General features: G+C 47.4%; 1 protein-coding gene across 2 annotated transcripts in view; it reads left to right on the forward strand.

Moving 5' to 3' along the window:
* Positions 1–21735, forward strand: part of tmcc1a (transmembrane and coiled-coil domain family 1a) — a 41912-nt gene that overhangs the window by 5100 nt on the left and 15077 nt on the right. The window lies entirely within an intron of this gene.

Raw genomic sequence — 21735 nt, forward strand, 5'->3', positions numbered from 1 at the left:
CAATTTAGTGGCCAATCGATCCCTATTTTAATTCAAACACCCAGCCTCGCACTGTATGCGTTCGCCAACTGCATCTCTCCGGCCGGCAGTCTCGAAGGAGACCGCCTCGCCACTTTCGTGACAAGGCGACTCCAAGCCGAACCACTGTTTTTCCGACACACACAGAGACGCATTCACGTGACGAACACAAGCCGACTCCGCCCCCTTCCCGAAGACAGCGTTGCCAATGATCGCTGCTTCGTCGAGTCCGGCCATAGTCGGATCTGACGAGACCGGGGCGCGAACCCCAGTCCCCAGTGGGCAACTGCATCGACACAGAGCCGATGCTTAGACCGCTACACCACCGCGGAGGCGTTGCAGCAGTTTAAATGGCCGCCGTGGTTCTGACCATCCTGCTATGTTGATTTAAATTGGAATATCCATTCTACTGTCATTCAATTTCTATGGTACCACCACAGAAATGCGACTTATACACCGACGTGACTTGTGCATGTTTTTTTCCCTCACAGCAATGCATGTTTTGTCTAGTGTGACTTATACTCCGGTGCAACTTGTAGTCGGCGTAATATGGTAAATGTTGTCAGTTTTGCGATGTTCCTCCTCTTTTATAGTGCTGACATCTTTTTTCCTGACATCTTATATGTACTACATGTACCTCTCTGAGCATGTCTTGTGCCTCTGCCTGTCTTCCCTTTGTTCTTGCTGATGTGCACCCACCACTTCTCTTGTTCCCTTCACTTTCCCCCATCTTCACCTGACTCTGTATCCGCCTCAGTGTTGCTGTGCACCCTATTTAAAATGATGATAATACTCGCCAACATAAACAGGGGGCCCACATGATTAATGTTAAAGAAAGATGGGTACTCTAACGTGATCTCATCTACCTGTGATCCCTTCTGTGACCGGGAGTGCTTCCTGTCTGCTTTCACTTTCCTGAAGTTCTTCTTTTTCCCGTGACGCTATCACAGAGGTTTCCCCACACTTGGTAACCACAATGTAGGCTACATTAGTCCTCCATAGTTCACATGGTAAAAGGTCTGTCAGCAGACGGGTCACCGTCATTAATTCCGAGCTTTTCAGCAGTGTGCTGCCATACAGCTTTCTTTTTAACAATACATTTCTCCATCCGCCGTCTCTTTTTTGTAAACATTTCTTCTTTTGATACAAGAATTCTAAGTTTTTCATTCACCTAATCTGGTGAACAAATTTAAATATTTGATCGGTAACACAGTTATTTTACACATGTGAATGCCACAGAAATTGAAATAGTTTCGATCAAAAGACAATATACCACCATGGCTGTACAAAAGTTTCAGACTGTGTCTGTAAGAGGCTATGGATGTGCGTGTGTTCATGCAGTTCCAAAATTTGACGTGCACTTTTTTTGTGCCAAAAATCGATTTTGATGTGAAAATGCCTTTGGCCCTAAAGAAGCAAATTACAATAGTGTTGCTTTAACATCTCTACATGTTACAGCAGCTTGTTTTTGTTAAACCCTTTAAATCACTTAAAAGTGTGGCTTCACAATGAATAAATAAATAAATAAATGCCAGCATCAGTTTAGCAACACACCCCCGCTTGTCAGTTCAGCAGTCCTGTCCTCTAAGAAGAGTCTGCAGGAAGTGGCAGGAGCCTCCACAAGAACGTCACCTGGTCCCTGGAGGCTTGTTCAGTTTAAACATCTGATGGCATCGTTCTCGTGAGGGAACACCATGGTCTTATCGTCTCTCACCTCTCCCAGCTACCTGCTTTGTGTTGGTCGCAGTTTGTGTGTCCTTTGTATGTGTCCTTTCCCCATGGAACCCCCTGTAACACTGAGTTGTTAATGTACAAAGACAGATTATTGCTCGATTACATTCATTAATATGCAGAACGGGGCTCTAATTTCATAAGACAGTCGCTGCGCTCCCAGTCCTCTGCTGCTGCTGCAGCGAGCGAGCGCTCTGCTAAACACACTCACACAAGCACACTCTCGAACTCGCACATAGTCAAACAGTTTGAGTTTCGATTGACTCGCAGGAGAGAGAGCCAGGGGGGTTGAGGCATGTGCTTTATTAGCCTATACTGCAAATGATGTCATCCCTTGCTCTGTTGTCCCATCTTCAGTCCATAACAAATGGTGTATTAGAGAAGGAAGCATGTGATTCTTTGGATGAAAACAGATGTTTGTTTCTCTGCAACCTGACTGGCGCGTCACCGTGTGAAAAGCAGCCGAGGCAGGGCCGCCAGTGCATTTTGGCAAAATTGTGGTTTGCACGGAGTTGCAGAGAAAAGTTAACAAATTGCTCCTCCCAGCTGTGTTAATCTCCTCTCTCTGTCTCTCCTCCCTCACTCAGCCTATCTCTTCTCCTCTCCTTCCATTCCTGATCGACCTTTTTCTTAGAAATGTGCTTCTCTTGTGTGCTCTCACTCCCCTGCCTCCCTCTGAAATGAGCGGGGCCCCTTCTCTCTGTCCTCCCTATGGTGTTCCCATCGCTTTATGCTGAGTGTAAATATTGCCTTGCCTTTCTGCTAGGGGGCCTTCCACGCAATGAGTCAGGAGTGGTGACTGTATGTGTTTGTCTGAATCTCTGTGTGTGTGTGAGAGAGAGAGAGAGTGTGTGTGTGTGTGTGTGTGTGAGAGAGAGAGAGAGAGAGAGAGAGAGAGAGAGAGAGAGAGAAGAGAGAGAGAGAGAGAGAGAGAGAGAGAGAGAGAGAGAGAGAGAGAGAGAGAGAGAGAGAGAGAGAGAGACTTGGGATGTGTTTGATTTCAGGAGCCATGTATAGTTAGTTCTATAATAGCACTTTGTTCAATTTGTTTGTGTGTCAGCGAGTTATTGATCAGTAGGGCAAACACCAATATTGATGATGGATTAAACATGTGGAGCTGGCCGTCCTCCCATGGCTGATAATCTGTTCCGCCCCTCGGGTCTGTGCACTGCGCACTACATCATCTATTTGTGTGTGTGTGCGCGTGTGTGTGTGTTTGGACGGTCCGGTGGCTATTCTATGGTTAAGCTATGGATTTGGGTTGGGGTTAGGATTGGGATCAGGTGAAGGTTAGGCATGCTGTCCTGATGTTGAGTTCTGCTTTGTACGTATGTAAGTGAGGGGTTAGGCACAAAAGGCTTGGGTCTGTAAGCAAACAGGATATTTCCTCACTGACAACATTTTTACATCTGTTTCCCAGCAAATTACATCTCTTGCCTCTCTCCACCTTCATTGTTCCCCGTCTCGCCCTCTTTCAGTCCTTCTTCCTCTTTGACTCTCCCTGATGACTCAAGTCACCTTTTTAGCTGGTCCTCTTCCTTCTTTCTGAAAAAAAAACCCCAAAACAACTATCCTTCTCCTGCTCTCCATCTCTCACCCTCCCTTTTCCATCTCTATGCCCAGTTTGCAGACCACCGAGCTGGTTAACCGTCTCCATGGCAACAGGGGGATCATCAAATAGAAGCAGCGTTGCTGGGCTGAGGGCTCACAGGTGCGGGTCCAGAATGTCACGAGTACCTCGCCGGCCTGTCTCGGGGAATAACAAAAGTTTGAGAGAGCGAGACGAACGGCAAACCGTGCGCTGGACTCGGTCTCCCGAGCCGTTTCCAACGCTCGTGCCGTCACTGTCCCACCGGCTGTGCCGCAGAACCTCTCAGGGAGCTTTTGTCTCACGTTACAAAAGAGTGAGAAGTGTTTTACATGTACAGGAACCTTGTTGGCATGGTGACCCTTTTTGTGAGATTTTTGCGCGAAGGAGGCGCTGCAGCTTCCTGTTTCCTGTCGGGGACGTTGAGATGTGAGTGTGCAGCACATGTGTATGTCAAACAATGTGCCACCGCGGCGCCCGAGAGTTCAGTACTGCTTTTTTCTTTTTCCCCTGCGAGTTTCAGTCAGGACGTTGATAGATGAAGGCTGCGAGGTGTCAGATAACGCGGCATCAAAAGAGTCTCTTTCCCTCCTTTCACTTGAAAGAAAGTAGCGAAATATAATCAACAGACAAACTTGTTTTGTTGCAATTTGGTGTATAGCCTTGAAATGGATATTCATCTTTTGTTCGTGTGTGTGTGTGTGTGTGTGTGTGAACATCCACGTATGCGGAGGCACAGTTGTGCGTGCATATAGTGTCTGTGTTTTGTGTGTCCTTGTGCGTGTGTGAATTCTCCACCCGAGTGTTTGTGTTCCCTTTGAAGCGTAGCCCCAGCCCGGCTAATTGGGCTGCTGAATATTCATAAGTAATAATACATTTTGGGGCCGACGGCCTTATCCGGAGTAGGCAAAGCAATTAGCATCCGACAGAGTGCGAACACATGAACCATCATCCCCCCCGAACTCGCAAACGCGTCGCCCACCGTCGGCGCACAGTTTGGGCACAGCCCACGGCTCTGGGTGTGAAGCCGTCGCGCCCGATGGGGCGGCATGCAAGGCCGAGCTGTGCGGACGCCTCGAAAGGCGGAAAGCGGTGGAGGAATTTGGGAACTGTGTTGCCGGGTGTAGGGAGGGTGTGACGGGTTGGAGGGTTGAGCAACAGATTCAGGGTGGACGGGTGTGTAGTGGAAGGAAAGGAGAGGGAGAGGAGTAGAGAGTGCCACTATTTGAAGCCATTTCCGTCTTTGCGGCCAGGTGGGTTCATCATCTGGAGTCTGCCGCAGCTCTCCAGGTGTCTCGCAGCTCCTCTATTAATAGACGGGGCAGGTCAAGTTCACTTTTCAAGGGATCTTGCCGGTTCATTTCATGGTATATGTTGAGTTTTCGTAAGTATGTCTGTGCGTGAGGTCGTGTGCATTAATGTGTATATGTCAGCAGTGAGTAACCATGGGTCATCCTTTGTGTATTTATTTTTGGCCCACAGCTGGCGCTTCCTCTTTTGGCTGTGTGTGTGTGTGTGTGGGGGGGGTATATGTATATGCTGGTGATGCTGTTTTCTCAGCCGTGCTCTGGATTGCTACATATCTGGTTGCTCGCTAAGGATGCTCTCTTCAACCTTGACCCACATGTCTGCTTCCCAGACGCTAGGTTTTGGCAGTGTGGTGGCATCTGCGATTTGCTGATTTTTCCCCTGTCCTCACCCAAACTGCAAAAGGACCTGAAGGAATTTGCTCTTGCTTAGATAACGGGGAGAGAGACAGGGGGAGAGGGCGACAGTGGGACAGAGAGACAGAAGGGGAGAGAGAGAGCGAGACAGGGGAGAGAGAGAGAGACAGAGGGGGAGAAAGAGACAGTGGGGGAGAGAGAGGGGGGACAGAGAGACAGAAGGGGAGTGAGCGAGACAGAGGGGGAGAAAGAGAGACAGTGGGAGAGAGAGAGACAGTGGGGGAGAGAGAGAGATGGGGGAGTGAGAGATTGGGTGAGAGAGAGAGAGAGACAAAGGTGGACAGTGGGAGAGAGAGGGGGAGAGAGAGAGACAGTGGGAGAGAGAAAGAGAGACAGTGGGGGAGAGAGAGAGACCGAGTGAGAGAGAGTGGGAGAGAGAGAGAGAGACAGTGAGGGAGAGAGGGTATGCTCTGTGTCCCTGCCACTCCCTACTCAGTCCATATAACTGAGTGTGAGTCTCATAAATAAAGGATGAGGCTATAGATCACTGAGCTCAGATTCGCTCCACTGACCCAGTTAGAATACAAAAACTAACACACACACGCGCACACACACACACACACACACACACAGACACACACATCTTCAAAATTCACATCCTATCACACATCATATTCTTCCCACTGATAACCCGAGTCAGCCCTGTCAAACTGAGGCTTATCAGCCAATAGAGATCTCGGCCTCCGTTTTCTCGTTCGGTGTCCACCAATTGGACTCCGTCATTCTCCCCAGAGAAGCTCCAGTCCCATCAAACAAGCCACCAAAACGTTCCTCTTGGAGGATCTGACAAGCTTTCATCCCAGCTGCATCACGAAAAGGAGCTGCCCATTCACTGCCTGTATTTTCCCTGTCGTGCAGTACTATGAGACGCAGACGTTATGTATTTGGATCTAATCTCCCATCATGCCAAGCTGCTCCATCTCTCCTGACATGTTATATAACCACAAGGTCTTTTCATTCTTTGCTGTTTCATCTCTTCGACGTGTCCTTCCCATAGGCCCGTAGGCACTTCTCTACCTTGATGTACCGTCTGCGTGTCAGCTCTCAACAGAGTTGCATAAAGGCCTGTGGTTTCATGTCAAATCTGCCCCGGCAAGGGGCAATAATTGAAGAATGTAATAAAAGAAAGCGGATATTGACAGGAAACGTGTCAGGAAACAGTTGTAACCAAGGAAACAGACCTGTAAAAGACGCCATTGTCCGTAAAGGAAATGACAAGACACAGTAGGCAAGTTTTGTGCTCTAGCTCCACCTGGTGGCTCGCGTCCGCAGCTGAATGTGAACCGGTTCACTGTCCTCGTTTCCTCTCTTTCTGTGGTGTTCGGACTTGAATGTATTTCAGCACAATAGACACTTGCTGCCAGACACTTTCAGAGGAGGTGATGATAGGGCTGACCGTCTGAATTTTCATTGAATAATTACCCAAAGTTGCAATAACAGCCACACCTGGACAAGGGCGTCCCGTTAGCAGAAGGCTGTGATTTCTCGGCAGCACTCGCGCCTTGTTATGAAAGGTGCTGCTTCCTGGTGGCCCGGTCCACAAAGCGCTGCGTCGCTGGTGTTGACAGGTTTGATTCAAGCTCCAGTCCCAGTATCCCAACACAAAGGTGTCTAGTTATTCTTTTTTTGAAGCGGTAGTGGGGACACAGAGGTGGTGGGGTGGAGGTGGAGAGGAGTGGGGAATGGGTTTTGAAGAGGAGGACCACATCAAAAACGTTACTGGGCCAAAAGACCAAAGGTGATTGTCCTGCACTATTCATCTTCCTGACTATAAATAAGATGGCGGTGAGTGCTGGCTGGCATACTTCCCCATGGTGTAATGTCTATTGTACAGTACCAGGCTAGGCCAGTTCCTCTGTCTCCATGTTGCATAACCAGGATGGGCTGGGTGTAAACAGGAGACTGTCCAACAAATAGCCACTGCAACAACCTCAAACACGCATTCAACCGTCCGTTCCAAACATGCACGTACTCTGCTTGCAGACACACACACACACACACACACACACAGACTGTCTCCCGCATATGTGTGTATATGCAGTGAGCCACCCTCATACACATGCATGTCATGGACAGTGAGTCATAGAGGACATGGCAGTCCACTGTGTGAGAGAGGAAGTCAGCAAGTTTTTGCTAAGTGTAGGTAGACTGGTTCGAGATGTCCAGGGACCGTCGACAGTTCTCTGTCCACACATACTGTCTCACATGCACAGGTCTTCACGCACTCACACTCACTGGCCACTTTATTAGGTACACCTTGCTAGTACCGGGTTGGACCCCCTTTTGCCTTCAGAACTGCCTTAATCCTTCGTGGCATAGATTCAACAAGGTACTGGAAACATTCCTCAGAGAGTTTGGTCCATATTGACATGATAGCATCACGCAGTTGCTGCAGATTTGTCGGCTGCACATCCATGATGCGAATCTCCCGGTCCACCACATCCCAAAGGTGCTCTATTGGATTGAGATCTGGTGACTTTGGAGGCCATTTGAGTACAGTGAACTCATTGTCATGTTCAAGAAACCAGTCTGAGATGATTCGAGCTTTATGACATGGCGCATTATCCTGCTGGAAGTAGCCATCAGAAGATGGGAACACTGTGGTCATAAAGGGATGGACATGGTCAGCAACCATACTCAGGTAGGCTGTGGCGTTGACACGATACTCAATTGGTACTAAGGGGCCCAAAGTGTGCCAAGAAAATATCCCCCACACCATTACACCACCACCACCAGCCTGAACCGTTGATACAAGGCAGGATGGATCCATGCTTTCATGTTGTTGACGCCAAATTCTGACCCTACCATCCGAATGTCGCAGCAGAAATCGAGACTCATCAGACCAGGCAACGTTTTTCCAATCTTCTATTGTCCAATTTTGGTGAGCCTGTGCGAATTGTAGCCTCAGTTTCCTGTTCTTAGCTGACAGGAGTGGCACCCGGTGTGGTCTTCTGCTGCTGTAGCCCATCTGCCTCAAGGTTCGACGTGTTGTGCGTTCAGAGATGCTCTTCTGCATACCTCGGTTGTAATGAGTGGTTATTTGAGTTACTGTTGTCTTTCTATCAGCTCGAACCAGTCTGGCCATTCTCCTCTGACCTCTGGCATCAACAAGGCATTTTCGCCCACAGAACTGCCGCTCACTGGATATTTTCTCTTTTTCGGACCATTCTCTGTAAACCCTAGAGATGGTTGTGCGTGAAAATCCCAGTAGATCAGCAGTTTCTGAAATACTCAGACCAGCCCGTCTGGCACCAACAACCATGCCACATTCAAAGTCACTTAAATCACCTTTCTTCCCCATTCTGATGCTCGGTTTGAACTGCAGCAGATCGTCTTGACCATGTCTACATGCCTAAATGCATTGAGTTGCTGCCATGTGATTGGCTGATTAGAAATTTGCATTAACGAGCAGTTGGACAGGTGTGCCTAATAAAGTGGCCGGTGAGTGTATATGCACCACAGGCACTGTCCCATGCATGTCCATGTCCACGTTTGTCCTCACAGACAACTAACACACACATACTCTCTCATGCACATCACGTTCTGTGTGTATATGAAAACCAAATTCACCCCCCCCATGCACACATACATGTACCTGTCCTTGTAGTCAAGACCATCCAAGGTGAGACAAAGTACCTCGGGGGGGGGGGGGTTCCGAGTTAATTCTGAAACTGAATCTTATCAAGTCACAGTCAAATTCAAAACTTGAAGGTGGCAAATCTGACCAATGGGGTCAAACCTTCTGTAAAGACTGACACCAGAACAGTGCAAGTCCAGTTAAACACCGTAACTGTAACTCTGCCGTCATAGTAAAAGTCAAAATTTCATGATTATTTAAATTTTTTGTCATTTTTTGCCAAGGAAGGGACATTTCGGGTTCTGACTTTCCAACATTTCAGAGACATAAGTTAATAATAAAAAACAAACAAATTCAATGATATTGCATTTTATTCCTCAGGGGGAAGTTTAATATTCATTTCTAGAATGAAAAATAATGAATTAAATTGTTATACCTGACTGTTCAGGAAAAATTATCACAAGTCCACACTGCCCGAGACCGAGTCCAAGTCAGTATGCTGTGAAGTCTGAGATGAGTCCGAGACCGGCAAAATGCGGACTTGGGACCAAGTCCATACTTGAGTACTACAACCCTTCATGTACTTATGTACAGCAACACAAACTTACACAGAATCCCTCATCATGGTTAGTGCTCATATTCCTGGAGCCATGTTGCCTCAAACAGAGACCGGGTTTAGACGTCAAGACTGTCGTTCACTTCCTGAAAGAGGAGGTACGCCATGTTTGGCGCTAGAGTTCCGTCTGTACCGTGGCATTTGGAAAGCAGCCTGTTATTTTTCATTCATATCTGCCACCAGCAGCTTGTGAGCGAGTAGTCATAACTGTTTGGATTGTTGTTATTGTCTTTTGTCTTGTTTATCTTCCTGCGTGGCCCACGCTGATGCCAGTGTTTGGGTTCTGGGCTGGCTGCTGAGACCCTTCGTGGCCTCTGACCTCTCCAGCCATAAAGAGCCTCTATGTCCCTCAAAGTGCCCAGTGGTTTATGTAACGGCGAACAGGGCCATTGATTAGACAGGGGCTGGACACAGGGGCCTTTCTCCACGGGGGGAGGCATTGTTCAGGGGGGCCTGAGCACCGAGCCTGGCTCTCCCTTCCAGAGGGTTGAATTATCCCAGTCTGGAGGCACAAAGCCCTCGCTCTTCTGCCTTTACGTAACCTCTTATGCCCACACACCATGACGCAACTCACCCCATCGTCACCCGTACACCCTTTAAAAATATACCAGGCAGAGTATCCCGATCCCGGGCACCACATTTAGTGGTAGTGATAGTGAGGGCCTAGATGTGGTATCACCGTAGTCCATCCCTCAGTGTTTTCTGCCATTTTAGCAAAGTACGTAGCATTCTTCAGATTGTTGGATGCATCTTTTACATGCATTAATGTCCAGAGCTGCTGTTCTCTTTGAGATAAGGTTTTTAGTACTTGCAAAATATCACTTACAACAACACTTACAGTATGAGATTTGGTATAACATTATTTTTGTGTTACGGCTGTTGAAACTGAATGAAATGACACCTTAACCTGCATCATCGTAATCCATAATTTGTTGTTTATCATTTTATTTTTATTTTTTGGACCCCCCCCTTTTTTTTTTCTCCCCAATTGTATTTGGCCAATTACCCCACTCTTCCCAGCCGTCCTGGTCGCTGCTCCACCCCCTCTACTGATCCGGGGAGGGCTGCAGATTACCACATGCCTCCTCTGATACATGTGGAGTCACCAGCCGCTTCTTTTCACCTGATAGTGAGGAAGTTCACCAGGGGGATGTAGTGCGTGGGAGGATCACGCTATTCTCCCCCAGTTCCCCCTCCCCCCTGAACAGGACCAGAGGAGGCGCTATTGCAGCGACCGGGACACATACCAACATCCAGCTTCCCACACCCACCCACAGACACAGCCAGTTGTGTCTGTAGGGATGCCCGACCGACCAAATCGGAGGTAACACGGGGATTCGATCCGGCGTTCCCCGTGTTGGTAGGCAATGGAATAGACCACTATGCTACCCGGGTGCATTATTGTTTTTATATATAAATGTATTTCTAATTTTTTCCCTTTTTCTCCCAATTTAGTGGCCAATCGATCCCTATTTTAGTTCAAACACCCACCCCCGTACTGCGTGCGTTGTCCAACTGCATCTCTCCGGCCGGCAGTCTCGAAGGAGACGCCTCCCCACTTTCGCGACAAGGCGAATCCAGGCCGAACCATTGCTTTTTCCGACACACATGGAGACTCATTCATGTGACGAACACAAGCCGACTCCGCCCCCCTCCCGAAGACAGCGTTGCTGCTTCATCGAATCCGGCCATAGTCGGATATGACTAGACCGAGGCGCGAACCCCGGTCCCCAGTAGGCAACTGCAGCGACACAAAGCTGATGCTTAGACCGCTACACCACCGCGGACTAGGGACGCATTATTATTTCATTTTATTTTTTTCATCTTGTTTGCCCCATCTCTCCTGAGGTCCATTTCTCCCCCCATTGTGTTAACTATTCTCCATTCTTCATGCCCTTTGCTCCATTTTCTTTCTTCAGTTTTTCCAAAGTGTACTGGAACAGCGCTCACATATCTATCCCCCCTTCCTGCTTTTCTCACCTTGCTTTCTCCATTCTCTCTTTTTCCATTCATACTAAACACATTTCTGGCTCCATCTCTGCCTTGTCTCTCCTCTGTCCCCGGGGTTTTTTTTAGATCTCATTTCCTTGCCCACACCAGCCTGGCCTTTGGATGACAATCGCTATTGTGTCACCCTGGTGGATCTCTTCGCTGGCTGAGAAAAACCCCTACATGCAGGCCGTCTGCAGGCCTTAATGCATGGGCCCATTAGTCAGACCATTGTTTCCTGAAACCGTACAATGCCTCTTTTGTTAAAGCCTGCATTCAAAATGGCTATTGATGAATAATGGGGGGAAAAATGTTGTCTTGTTAATGAATCTCCACACATCAGCATGACTATTGTGTTCGATCTAGTCAGGTGAACAGGTGTCGTGTCTCCCTGCCCTGGACTCGAGCCATTAGCGCTACCGGTTCGGCTGGTTGCTTCCGCTACCCAGATGCACAAGCATCTGTGTGGGTGTTGATCACACAGAGACTCATTGCAATGTGTGTGCTCATCCAAATGGGTCATTGCCTTGTCTTCTAGGTAAATCTCTCACAAACAAGCCCATTAAGAGATACACCACAAAGGCTTACAGCAGCAAATATATTCACGTGGAATTACGACAGGTTTTCCATTGACCGAGTCACGCAAATATTTACAGCATCCACACGCCCTCGTACGTATACACGCCAGTTAATACTGTGGATGTTAATGAAAGGTGGCACAGTGTGACACTCGGGTTTTACAACAGGGACAAATCTCAGACGCCAGGTGTACGTCTGTCTGGCATACCGGTGGTCCTATTCAGTCCTGCTGGAATCAGTCGTGCACAGGTGCCGACTTCCACTGGCATTCGTATTCATTCACGCCTGTAAGGAACGTTTCCCATTTTGCATCCGCCATAGATCAACATCTTCGTTCCTCTATCGCTCTTCATAAACAAGGACACAGGGGTGTCCGGGTAGCGTAGCAGTACATTTCACTGCCTATCAACACGGGGGATCGCCGGTTTGAATCCCCGTGTTACCTCCGGCTTGGTCGGGTGTCCCTACAGACATTTGGCCGTGTCTGCAAGTGGGAAGCTGGATGTGGGTATGTGTCCTGGTCATTGCAATAGCACCTCCTCTGGTCAGTTGGGGCACCTTTTCGGGGGTCAGATGAAAAGAAGCAGTTGGCAACTGTATCGGAGGAGGCATGTGGTAGTCTGCAGCCCTCCCCGGATCTGCAGAGCTGGGGTGGAGCAGAGATCGGGACGGCTTGGAAGAGTGGGGAATTTGGCTGGATACAATTGGGAGAAAATTTTAAAAAAAAAACAAGGACACATGGTGTCCTCGATGCAAACCACAGCGACTGTGTGACTTTGTTGTGAGCAGACTGATTCAAGATAATTATCTCGAGTTTGTCATTGGAAGGAGGTCTAGCTAGCATTAACAAGAAATGTTCAAATGACTTGCTGATGTTACATACTGTGTACTTCTTGACTTGACTTTGTAAAATAGATGCTTTTTGCACCAGTCCAGTAGAGCTAAAGTCAGCTGGTCTTTAACTGATCCAGAAGCGGACACACCAGAAACGCTTTCATCCAAAGGTTGATTGGTTGGAGCATGTGGAAGGCGATGGAGCACGACTTACTTGCATCTCTGTCGATGGTGTTTCTGTGAAATCCTCGGATGAGACCACATAGGCTATAGCAAGTGAATGAATTTAAAGGAGAGACTAAGACAGAATAGTGGAGGGATGTCCGGGTAGCGTGGTGGGTCTATTCCATTGCCTACCAACACGGGGATCTCCGGTTCGAATCCCCGCTTTACCTCCGGCTCGGTTGGGCGTCCCTACAGACACAATTGGCCATGTCTGTGGGCGGGAAGCCGGATGTCGGTGTGTGTCCTGGTTGCTGCACTAGCGCCTCCGCTGGTCGGTCGGGGCGCCTGTTCAGGCGGGAGGGGGAACTGGGGGGGGGATAGCATGATCCTCCCACGCACTACGTCCCCCTGGTGAAACTCCTCACTGTCAGGTGAAAAGAAGCGGCTGGTGACTCCACATGTATCGGCGGAGGCATGTGGTAGTCTGCAGCCCTCCCCAGATCGGCAGAGGGGTTGGAGCAGAGACCGGGACAGCTTGGAAGAATAGGGTAATTGGGGAGAAAAAAATGGGGGGGGGGGCAGAATAGTAGTGGAGGTGCAGAAAAAAACATATTTTGCAAAATTTTCTGACCAATGAGGATTATAATGTTAATGCAAAAAAAAAAAAAGAAGCACCAGTTCTTTAACGTTTTACAGTTATGCATTTTTAGATTTTTAGATGCACTCCCAAACTTTTTTGGACAGGTCTATGAGGGGGTTTGAAGCCGGGTTCATGAGGTGCTTCGACTCCTATGATAGTGCATGCATGCATGCTCCCTTGCACCAATTCTGCTTTGCGGAGCCGCTGCGCTATTTGGGGAGTGTCAGTCTGGAATGCCACTATGGAATGTCTAAAGAAGGCCTGAGTCACGCCTGAGACTCGGGTATTCCCTGATTGACAGGCTCACTCCTGGGGATCAACGTCACCACACATGAGACACTGACCTTTGACCGGAACGGCACTGAAATCAGAGGACAGGAATAAAAACTAGGGGTACAGGATCTGGGCAATATTAATACTACCGTGTATTACACTTTGATCTGCGCTCATACTTGTGTATCTACTTTTTGTACTAATTTAGTTTTTGGTATCTTTACCTCATACTTAGCTATTGACTCTGTTGACTTACACTTTTTGTGTCTTGGTGTCTACATGTATTATGTTGTGTCGAACTGGGAGAAATGTACCAAGACCGATTTCTCAATCAGACTCGGCCAATGAAACTGAAACTAAAGGATAAAAAGATAAAACTAAAGCCAAACCCCCCCCTAAAAACCTGCTTGACAGACTGTCCATTATAAAAGTCCCTAGAAGCTCATCAGGGGAGTTCTACCTTTTGGTGATGTGTACTGTAAATGTGGTCATGCTTTTATGTAATTTCACTCTGTGTGTGTGTGTGTGTGTGTATATGTGTGTGTGTGAGCAAGCTAGCTAGCTAGCTAGCTATGTTTGAATAAGGAGCTTATGCATACACTCATAAAGACGGTGACATGTACTTTCCAGGGTAGATGAATGCAGACCATTGACAGCGGAGAGGGATAGAGCAAATTTTGGCTTCTTCTTTTTTTATCACAGCGAACATCACAATAGCTGACTGTCTTTCTTTCGAAATGGTTAGAGCGGGGCCCTGGCTACAAGCCATCGATGCTGCCATGTGCCTCTTTGAGTCAATCGTGGGATCAAACCCACACTTTGCCTCTGAAGAACACCCTATGAAGAAATAAGGTTTGATCTTATATAAGTTGCCTTTTCCCCAAATCCCCACCCCCCACCCCAGCTCACCCTGGATCCCCCAACTCCTCCCGCTCTTAGTCTCTTATTAAAGCCTGTATTCATTCTCCCTTCTCCCCCGCCTCCCACTGCTGTACAGAACTCTTTGGTAGCCCTTGTCCTGCCTCACCCCCTACGTGCTCCTCTTTGCTTCTCGCCACTAATTGGTTCTTACACTGGTGGAAAAGAGTGGCTGGAAATGCCGAGGCAGTGTGCATGTTGTGAAACCTTGAAAATCAGCAACAGCCAAGCCTATCCATTGTAAGAGGAGATCGGATAAAGACGAGACAAACCTAACATGTTGACTGGGAAGGCTTGAATGTGAACTCATTGCCATGTTTGTTTTTTTTCCTATAAAGCAAAATATGGAGGATTCCTCTGAATAAACTCTTGTCCAGTGAATTTTAGAAATGGCCAATATAGTAATCAATATACCAAGTAATGTAATAAGTAATAAGTAATGTACAGCGAGCCAGTCATTATTGCAAAATACACCCCGACAGGGGTCACCCTAAAAGTGAATCAAGTGCAACTGGACTTAGTATATATCCGTGAAGACATTTCGCCTCTCATCCAAGAGGCTTCATCAGTTCGTGCCTTTCTGTCTACACCAAGCTAGTCTTGTCAGGGTCTAGTCAGAAAGGCTCGAACTGATGAAGCCTCTTGGATGAGAGGCGAAACGTCTTCATGGATATATACCAAGTCCAGTTGCACTTGATTCAACTCCTTTGGATAACCATGACCTGGATGAATGAGAACATTCACAGACACGTCACCCTTAAAAGGTTTATTTCACAATAATTACCGGCTCGCTTTACGTTATCTCGCTTATTACACGGCTACTTACTAGAGAAATCAGTAATTTGACACAACATATTGATTTAAAAATGATTTTATTACATCTGCTAAAAAAAAATATGATCAGAACTGCGTCCATAGCAACAGACCATAGAATGCCATAATTGACCAATCAGAATCGAGTATTCCACAAAGCTGTGTAATGACCCCCCCACTTCCATTTCTGTCAATGTGCTCCTTAATCCAGTCTACTCAAAAGTATTGCTGAAATTCTGCTGTGAGCCTCCAATGCACTTTTTATTTTTATTTAATTTTTTTCAATTTTTCTGGTTTTGAAATTCTTTAGTTTGAAAACTCTTGTTGGTTTCAGTTCAGTCTCAGCGGCTGAAGCACGGCGAGGGCGAGCATGCATGTGCCGGCACACACGCATGTTTGAATTGAGGCATTGTAATCATCATATGACCTCAATCTCTGAGAGAGGGCTCATCCTTGAGAGACAGTTAGTTGGTCTCGAGCTTTAACCGAGGGCACGTCTCTCGAGTTCCTGGAGAAACGTGGATCGCCGCCGGTAAGCGGCTCCTGCTGGATGGGGGCTTGGTTTTGTGTGTGTCTGGGTGCGTTAGCACAGGGAGCAGTCGTGAAAGCCAGTGGAAGCATAAAATCCTGGACCGGGCCGTTCGGCGTGTGATGTGTTACTAGTCAAGCGAAAACGCTTCTTCCGACCTTGTGTGTAGGAACACAGGCACCCCGGGAGTTAATTTATGACAAAATGATGACTCACAAGGCTGATTGGTGGTGACAATCAAACTGTGAGCCTTAATTGAAAGAAGGGAAAGGAGGACTTTTTTTTGTTCCACTTCATGGGTTGTTTTTTTTTCTGCCTCAGCTACTCACTGTTGTGGATTTGAGCTGGCCTAGAAACACCAACAGAAGAAAAGACCCCCCCCTCCTACTCGTACTCCCTCTCCCTAAGCTCTCTCCCTCTCTCTCCCTCTCAATCCCCTTTTTGACTAACTCGCTCCTTTGCTCCCTCTCTCTCTCTCTCTCTCTCCCTCTCCCCTTTTTGACTCTCTCTCCTTTACTCTGTCTCTCTGTCTCTCTCTCTTTCTTGCTCTCTCCTTTACTCTGTCTCTCGCTCTCTCTCTCCTTTACTCTCTGTCTGTCTGTCTGTCTGTCTCTCTCTCTGTCTCTCCTTTACTCTCTGTCTGTCTGTCTGTCTGTCTGTCTGTCTGTCTCTCTCTCTGTCTCTCTCTTTTTCTTGCTCTCTCCTTTACTCTGTCTCTCGCTCTCTCTCTCCTTTACTCTCTGTCTGTCTGTCTGTCTGTCTGTCTGTCTGTCTCTCCCTCTGTCTCTCTCAGTGACAGCTCCTAGTGGGTTATTTTTTTCCTATCTGCTTCCTCGCTCCCCGCACATCCGTCCTCCTCCTCCGGGTTCTCCCCCTCTCTTTCTTCCCTGGAGGATTGAGGGTTTTTTTCGGGGGGTTTTTTTCTTTCTTTTTTTTCCCTTTCTATGCGCGGCGGACCCTTTGAACAGCAAACACCGTGGTCCAAATCTTCAACCAACTAACCCCCCCCCCCCCCCGTGTCCTTCAACCCCTCAACTCCTCATCCGGTGTACTGCCTCGGCTCTGTCATCCCACGTCTGCATCAAACTGACCTTTTGCTGCAGAGGTCTCCCTGTTTCTCAGAGGAGACGCGCTGTCCGCGGGAGTCGTGCCCACCGAAGCGCATTTATATACGCGTTTGTGTGGACCGTAAGCTCTCGGCAGGGTGCTGCATAACTGTAGAGTGTGTATGTGTGTGTGTGTGTGTGTGTGTGTGTGTGTGTGTGTGTGTGTGTGTGTGTGTGAGAGAGAGCAGTGAAGCGTGGTCATGGGGTCCGAGGAGCGGCTGTTGCGTTTAACTCTTCAGCTGGTCACGGCAGCACGAGGTAAGCCTCTGGACTCCACGCTGTTACTCTCTGGGGGTTGGCATCGGAGGGACTGAGCACACTATGGAATCTGGATGCCTTATCTGTCCAACGCTGATATTCTCCCCTCGCTGGCTCCAGCGTTAGTGGTCTCTGTCCCCCTCGACTTGCTGCAAAGTGGAGTGTTTGTCTAGTGGACTTTGGGGTCAAGTGGACTTTGGGATTGTGTACCGTGGAAGTGATGAGTGAGCCCCCTGGTACCGCGCTGCTCCCCTCCCTCCTCGGCCGTGGTCACCCGGTGAGGGGCAGATAGAGGAATGGACAGACGGACGGGTAGAAGTCAGGACTGAGCCATTCGGATGCGTCCCCCCGCCATGGAGGTCATCCTCAACCTGGTAACTGCTGACTCCTCTCCACCTCCTACCCCCACCACCGTGAGTCTCCACCTGTGTATGGCGTGTGTGATTGTGGTGTGCACACATCTGTGCATGTGTACATACATGTATGTGTGTGTGTGTGTACATGTGTGTGTGTGTGTGTGTGTCCCACTGTCATTGATTCAAATGTGTCCTCTGTACATTAAAACTCACAATTAGCCTTGTGGTTGGTTATTAGTTATTGTTTTGTCTATATACACGAAGGTACACTGTAAAAAATAATCTGCTGGTTTAACTTAAAAAAAGTAAGGCAACCTGTTACAAGCCCTCTTCTGAGCAGGGCTTGTAATAGGTTGCCTTACTTTTTTAAGTTAAACCAGCAGATTATTTTTTACAGTGGGCGCTGTTAATGTTGTGAAGGCCTTCGCACACCGAGTCCAAATTTCTCATCGGAAACTCTCGCGTATGAAAAAATAAATACGAGCTCATGTTTTGTCTGTGAAGTTTACACACCAGCTTCGAAATAGTCGTCCGTCATAATTTTTTCAGGACAGTTTTGATTATCTGTGGGGTTTTTTTTTTTGCAGCCATCTGTAAGATCACTGGACCACAATGGTGGATTAAAAAAAAAACAATCGGACATCGTGTGCAAAGGCCTGAGACTGCTCACCTGTCAGGGGCTTGTATGTGGTGTGTTCTGTGGCTTGTAACTAAAGAACACTGTTGGACCGTAAAAGTCAGAGGCTTACGAGCTGTGAAATTGGGTTTGAGACCAATTCCCGGGTATGCAGGGCTTGGTTTTGATCTCGCAGGGACTGAAAGCCCGTGCTGTGATGGTCAGACCAAGGAAAGCCGAAGTGGATTTTTCCAGGCCGGGAGCTAAGCTGTTGACGTGTTTTTTGTTTTTTTGTTGTTGTTTTTTTTTTCTGTTGGAGGTGGACCCGACGGGCCCCCCTGAATTCCTTTACACAACAAAAGTTAGTTACTGGCAGGCTTGGGCAGTGTGTGTGTTTCTGTGCATGTGTGTGTGTGTGTGTGTGTGTGTGTGTGTGTGTGTGTGTGTGTGTGTGTGTGTCTATGAGCACTTGTATCCGTGTGTCTCTGTGTGTGTGTTGGTCTTATTTGCACGTCCATGTCAGTGTCTGTGTGTGTCTCCCCTTGTGTAAGTGTAAGTGTTTCTGGGTTTTGCATGGTTATTAACACAACTTTGCATTGCTGTGTGCTCATTCATGTGTCTGTGTGTTGGGTAAATCGCCTCTTGTCCAGTGTCACACAGAGTTATGTAATTGTCCGTAGCTGGTGAATGACGGTCATTGTTGCCAGACTGGATCCCCTTTAAGAAACAAAAAGGCGGATTTCCATTAAGAAAACCCGTTCTTTTGTGTCAATATTAGCGCTGCTTAATTTGGCCCATCTGGATGGGAACCGAAACCATGAAGAAATGAGAAGAGGGATGAAAGTGGAAAGAAATGAAAGGAAAAGTAGAAAGGAGAGGCTTGAGGGAAGACAAAAGGGGGAATCTAGTGCCTCTGTCCAGCCGGGAGCACCCTGCCTCCGGCTGACCTCCTAAACCTGGCTCCTCAGCCCTGCCCTGTGTGCTCTGCCTCTTAATTATTTCATAAAGTCATCATATGGCTGCGGACGGTCACATGCGTTGGTTTTCCGGCTTGAATTGAGTTGACTTGAAGCCCATCCAAGAAATGTATAATGCTTTTTCATTCACTGAGAAGTCAGCCATTTAGCGCTTTGCATGACTGTTTCAATTTGTCTCAAAAAATAAGCCGAATATCTGTATCTGTGCCTCCTCAGCACCACAGTGTCTGCACATTTATGCATCGTCTGCGTCCGCACATCCATTTAAATGATGCAATGGCATGGTGTAACGTGATTCGTTTGGGGTTTTCTTTTTTTTCGGGGGGGGGTCGTTTTATTTGGTTTGTTATTTTATTTTTTTAAATCTATTTAACGAAAGACTTTGGGATTGCGCAACCCTGTCGGCTTGTTACCATGGCGACGCGGTTCACTTTGTGATCCACAGACGTCAGGGTTAAAGATCAAGCCAGCTAATCAGGAGTGTGAAGTTCGGCGAGTCAGAGATGATTGGTCTCAAGGCCATCAGAGTGAGGGAAGTAGGCTGAAAGAGGTAAAAAGAAAGAGTAGGGGAGAGAGAGAGAAACAAATTGTGCATATAGAGAGGTCTATAAAATGCAAATCATATCATCATACTTGCTTGAAACTCGATGAAAGCTCAAATAGCATGTAGTTCAAATAGCATTGCTTTACACCACCTGAAAGTCCTTACTTGAGCTCCTTACTGGATCCACTGTCATGCCTCCGGTATATTACAGTGCATCCAGAAAGTATTCACATCCCTTCACTTTCCACACATTTTGTTATGTTATAGCCTTATTCCAAAATGGATTAAATTCCTATTTTTTTCTCATCAATCTACATACAATACCCCATGATGACAAAGTGAAAAAGGTTTTGTAGAAATATTTGCAAATTTATTAAAAATAAAAAACTGAAATATTGCATGTACATAAGTATTCACATCCTTTACTCAGTACTTGGTTGAGGCACCCTTGGCAGCGATTACAGCCTCAAGTCTTCTTGGGTATGAAGCTACAAGCTTGGCACACCTATATTTGGGGTATTTCTCCCATTCTTCTCTGCAGATCCTCTCAAGCTCTGTAAGGTTAGATGGGGAGCGTCGCTGCACAGCTATTTTCAAGTCTTTCCAGATTTGTTCAATGGGGTTCAAGCCTGGGCTCTGGCTGGGCCACTCAAGGACATTCACAGACTTGTCCCTAAGCCACTCCTTCGTTGTCTTGGCTGTGTGCTCAGGGTCGTTGTCGTGTTGAAAGGTAAACCTTCGCCCCAGTCTGAGGTCCTAAGCGCTCTGGAGCAGGTTTACATCAAGGATCTCTCTGTACTTTGCTCCATTCATCTTTCCCTCGATCCTGACTAGTCTCCCTGTTCCTGCCGCTGAAGAACATCCCCACAGCATGATGCTGCCACCGCCATGCTTCACTGTAGGGATGGTATTAACAAGATGATGAGAGGTGCCTGGTTTCCTCCAGACGTAACGTTTGGCATTCAGGCCAAAGAGTTCAATCTTGGTTTCATCAGACCAGAGAATCTTGTTTCTCGTGGTCTGAGAGTCCTTTAGGTGCTTTCTGGCAAACTCCAAGCGGGCTGTCATGTGCCTTTTACTGAGCAGAGGCTTCCGTCTGGCTACTCTACCATAAAGGCCTGATTGGTGGAGTGCTGCAGAGATGGTTGTCCTTCTGGAAGGTTCTCCCATCTCCACAGAGGAACGCTGGAGCTCTGTCAGAGTGACCATCGGGTTCTTGGTCACCTCCCTGACCAAGGCCCTTCTCCCCCGATTGCTCAGTTTGTCTGGGCGGCCAGCTCTAGGAAGAGTCCTGGTGGATCCAAACTTCTTCCATTTATGAATGATGGAGACCACTGTGCTCTTCGGGACCTTCAAAGCTGTGGAATTTTTTTGTACCCTTCCCCAGATCTGTGCCTCGATACAATCCTGTCTCGGAGGTCCACAGACAATTCCTTTGACTTCATGGCTTGGTTTCTGCTCTGACATGCACTGTCAACAGTGGGACCTTATATAGACAGGTGTGTGCCTTTCCAAATCATGTCTGATCCATTGAATTTACTATGGGTGGACTCCAATCAAGATGTAGAAACATCTCAAGGATGATCAGTGGAAACAGGATGAACCTGAGCTCAATTTTGAGTGTCATAGCAAAGGGTGTGAATACTTATGTACATGCAATATTTCAGTTTTTTATTTTTAATACATTTGCAAAAGTTTTTACAAAAACTTTTTCACTTTGTCATTATGGGGTATTGTGTGTAGATTGATGAGAAAAAAATTTGGAATTTAATCCATTTCGGAATAAGGCTGTAACATAACAAAATGTGGGGAAAGTGAAGGGGTGTGAATACTTTCCGGATGCACTGTATATAGTATTTCAACTCACACTGTGCAGAACCGGCA

This window comes from Lampris incognitus, chromosome 2 (genome assembly GCF_029633865.1).
Source record: "Lampris incognitus isolate fLamInc1 chromosome 2, fLamInc1.hap2, whole genome shotgun sequence".
Classification (NCBI taxonomy): Eukaryota; Metazoa; Chordata; class Actinopteri; order Lampriformes; family Lampridae; genus Lampris; species Lampris incognitus.